The sequence below is a fragment of the Miscanthus floridulus genome, chromosome 3 (assembly GCF_019320115.1).
Source record: "Miscanthus floridulus cultivar M001 chromosome 3, ASM1932011v1, whole genome shotgun sequence".
Classification (NCBI taxonomy): Eukaryota; Viridiplantae; Streptophyta; class Magnoliopsida; order Poales; family Poaceae; genus Miscanthus; species Miscanthus floridulus.
This window is the reverse complement of record NC_089582.1, coordinates 29,114,342-29,118,597: the sequence shown is the minus strand read 5'-3', so window position 1 is coordinate 29,118,597 and position 4,256 is coordinate 29,114,342. Positions and strand designations below refer to the sequence as shown.

At 43.4% G+C, this 4,256-nt stretch overlaps 1 long non-coding RNA gene across 5 annotated transcripts; it reads left to right on the top strand.

Moving 5' to 3' along the window:
- LOC136545328 (uncharacterized) lies at positions 1 to 3,222 on the top strand. 5 transcript variants are annotated; one of them, XR_010780990.1, is made up of 5 exons: positions 1 to 295; positions 413 to 811; positions 1,136 to 1,548; positions 1,652 to 2,081; positions 2,728 to 3,207. It is a non-coding gene; the product is annotated as an uncharacterized lncRNA (long non-coding RNA). The 5 variants fall into 5 exon arrangements; XR_010780989.1 differs by having other exon boundaries at positions 1 to 811; positions 1,240 to 1,548; positions 2,728 to 3,222; XR_010780992.1 differs by having other exon boundaries at positions 1 to 796; positions 2,728 to 3,217.
- The last annotated feature ends 1,034 nt before the right edge of the window (positions 3,223 to 4,256 follow it).

Here is a 4,256-nt window from a genome sequence, read left to right as displayed (position 1 = left end):
CGTCTGTTGGCCCCTTCGTATGCCGCCACCGACGCCGACGGCATTGGAGAAGAAGTAGCGGGCGAGGATATGATGCGGCGGCCAGAACGTCGGGGCGGCCTCGATCTGCCACTGCGCTGCTTGGATGAAGGCTGAGTGTCGCCTCCAAGCCCGCGCCGCCACCGCCGAGGGGACGAGGCTGCCTCCCTCCGTGCGCGCCTCGCCGACGCCGCCGCATCCGGCCTGCGCCGCACAACAGCGGGCCTAATGGACCATGCATCCAACAACTGACCAGTGGAGGAGATGGACTTCGACGGTTGGACCCTCTCCCCTCCGATGATGGCGATGCGCCGCCTCGTCCCCTCTTTCACCCCGCTCCTTCCCCTAACCCTATCGTTCTGCTCTTCGTCGACAACGGCTTGGATGAGGACAGGATGTTCGAGTCCAAGCTCGTGGTGAAGGAGCCGCACAATAAGGGGTGCATGAGCAGAGGGCTGGCAGTGGCGAGGGCCCTGCAGCTGCTGGAACTGAAGCCTAAGGGGAAAGGGCACGCAGATCGAGTTGGAGATGGTGGAGGTGTTCCAGGCGATGGTAGCCTTCCAATTCTAGACAAAGCATTTGTAGCACCGGATGGTGAAGCCGAGAGTGAAGACGAGGATTGAAGAAGAACAAAGAACTCAAGACAGAGGAGGCAGGCAGTGGAGTGCTGAATTGATGTCACTCAAGGTATCATGGACTCGCTATTGCTCATGATCCTGGCTTGAATCTGTCAGCTCAGAGGCTATCACCAAATCACCGTTACCAACAGTGAGTGAAGGTCTGATTTTCGTAGGTATATTATGGGTGGTTTACTTACTCTAACAATGCATTATGGTTTTGCAAAAGGTTACGAGTATTAGGACAACTAAAATATGGTCTATTCTATTGTAATTCTATTGGCTCGGAATATGGCTGCAAACCTACCTATTGTAGAGGTTGTATAAGTTATAACACTCTGAAGCATTACGAACAGTTCAAGGTACATGATAGGTGTTGATTATTATGTTCACCTCAAACGAGAGTGGCACGGTCACAATTGTTTTCTTGTTAGTTTTATATTAGGACCATAGTTTAATTTAAAACAATGAAATTCAAGGAATTTCCATTTCTGTTATAGCGCCACCGCAGTTGGGCAGGGTCGTGAAACGGCAAGCGGCTGGCTCTGGTGCCTTGTGCCGATCTTGGTCCACATGGCCTCACGCACGGATGTTGTTCCTACAGAGCTCATCGCAGCAGCCACTCCTCATTGGAACGCATGATTTGATCTTTGAAAGCTACGGCAATAGGTACTACATACTCCCCTTTCCTGAATGCTAAGCTACGTGATTTGATCTCTGAAAGCTACATGATTGGAGCAACTGGAAGTAACATAGATTAGAGGGACCATGGGATATAGCAATGTGTGGATGCGAATAAAAATATCTGATTGAATGGTATGTGGTGCATGCCCGGCACTGACGCCACCTGCTCCAGCGCCGAGATGGAGATGTTGAGGATCTAGATGAACTGTCAGAAAATGAAGGCTATCCTGTGAGTTAATTCTATTTTGTGTAATTGGATTTTTAACAGGTTTTCCCTCAGGGGATTCGCTGACTTACTGTAAAAATCTTCCCTCTTCATCGTTTGTTTGCAGAAAGTTGAAGATCCACTTAAAAAAGACACTAACTTCTATAATCAAGGTTCCATCCTTGAGGAGGATCCAGAGTACCATCTTATTGTTGACTGCAATGCTTTATCAGTAGAATATTTTTTTTCAGCCTTTATCAGTAGAATATTAAGAATGAAAACTAACAAGAAAGGCACTAACTTCTATAATCAAGGTTCCATCCTTGAGGAGGATCCAGAGTACCAGCTTATTGTTGACTGCGGAATGGGGTACATTGTATCAAACCTTTCCGTAGTTGTTAGCAGTGTTGTTGCCTCCAAACTGGATTTCTATTTTGGAGTTTTGATAGTGCATGGTATGTGCTCTGAATTTGAGACTGGATTTCTGTTTGAAGTGCATCACTGATATTCACATGCCTAATCAACTGTCAGGACAAGTACTTGCTTCAATGTCAGAGGTACAAATTTGTGTCCAGGATCTGATGGCTTTTATTTTTATTATTGTGTATGCATTTTTAGATACTGTCGGACATGCATATTTATATCAGTTAAGTTTGTCCTTAACGTGTCCCGTAATGTTAGCACGGGCAATATACTCATTGCCTCTTCTTTTATTTTCATACGTAAATCCATTTTTTTCTTGATGATCTGTATAGTGAGAATGTGCAATAGAAAATTAAAGAAGAGGCAACGAGTACATATGAATTTCTAGAATGGATTTACATGTGCTTAGGATGTGCTGCTGGAGAACCTTAAGAAGTGGGCTGCAATTGTATCTGTTGGGTAGATAACTTAGCATTGACAATAGCAACTCAACAAGATCAATCTTTTAGGAAATTTACTTGCCACGTTCGACCTGGATCGCTCGGTCATGAAAATGACGATGCTAGCACAAATGAATGTGATGTAGCCTTCTATATGCTTTTTTTAAAGGGTATGGCTTTTTTTATGTGCAATATGCCTTCTGTATGAATTTTTTGCTGTTCAGAAACATGTGAACCGTATTTATTTCTCAAGCATTTTCATAGTCACTTTCCATAATATTTTGCTCTTTTATGAAGTCAAGGCCTCATGTCATGATCTGTCACGATATCTGTTTTGCAGATACCATAAATTCGTGGAATATCTGCGTCGTGAAAACCAGCAACAAAGCCTCCCCTACCGGATGCCCTAGAGCCTCCCACGACAACCATGGTAGTCGCGAAATGGGGGGTATGATCTCTGTCAGTTATAAACACATTGAAGATGATGGCTATGCTGCAAATTATCTGACAAATAACATCCTTTGAAGAGTAGACTACGCCATGCTGACAAGTGTTGAATGGGATGACCTTCCTGATCGTATAATGACCTTGTCACTAGGCTACTGAGAATGATTTGTGAATGAATGGAAAAGTTTGCTCAATGATATTAGGCTCTGGGGATGATGAAAAATCATTTGATATGGAGAAAGTTAGAAAGTTTCAGGTGCAACAAACATTTTTTGTCTTCAGCAAGGCTTGATTTTTTTTTTTTTTTTTTTTTTTGTGTTTGAAGAGATTTAAGTCAATTTCACTAAAAAGGAATTTCTGATCAAGTGTTTATTTGCATGGTGCGTGTTGAGTGCTAAATGATAACCAACTAAGTTGTAAATGCTAAGTCTTATACAGCAAAGAGCAAACTGTTGTTTGATTGTTTTAATATGCATGTTTTCATATTTCCGTAGCGTTAGCACGGGCAGTGTACTAAGTCTTATACAGCAAAGAGCAAACTGTTGTTTGATTGTTGGGCACGGCCAAAAATTGAATTGGCTTGCAAAAGGCGCAAAAACCAGACCTCACATACCCTTGTAACGAGAGTAAGTTTTTAGAGAAGTGAGAGCTTGCTAACCGTAGTTTTTTAAGACATGTTGTTTTGTGGATAAGCCCAGCCTGGCTCACATCTAGGGACCTGGCTCCCAGTGGCCAGACTCGGTGCATGCGAGAGCATCGTGTTTGTTTGCCTGTTTGCACATGGTCAAACTACCACAAGAAACTACCTGGTTGCTCATACGAGGATACACTGCATGTAAAATAGATAATAAACCAGTATCATAATATTTATTATATGCAACTATTTCCTTATAACTTTTAACTATCAGTTGACACCATCTAGTTCATCTTAGGGAGCTTTTACCTTGTCACAAGGAATTATTCGCTTTGTGAAATTGGAGTTAACGTGATACCCGTTAGGGATCATGGTTCCGTGTTAAATAGCCAGGAACAACCTCTAGCGTGGCTTGTACAAGTGTAGCTTGGATTACAAGATTATAGAGAAAGGAAACAAAGATTACAGAGAAAGAAAACAAAGCAATCTATGTTAACGTTCCTAATCTCGAGATACACCATTCAATCACTCATATAAGGGAACAAGTGATCATGCCCAGAGGGCCGGGGGCGAAGCTACTCTCTATCAAATATAAAGGAATTTACATAATTATAAAGAAAATACATAGAAAAATTGAGTAGATATTAGTAATTTTTTGTTTTTATCGTGGTGCACGTGCACTAGGGAAAGGCAACGTGGCTTCGCCTCTGCAGAGGGCGGAGCTCCCCATGCGTCAGGGTGGGGCATGCCTCACCTACCGCCGGCGGGACGCCCCTTCTACCCCGCCC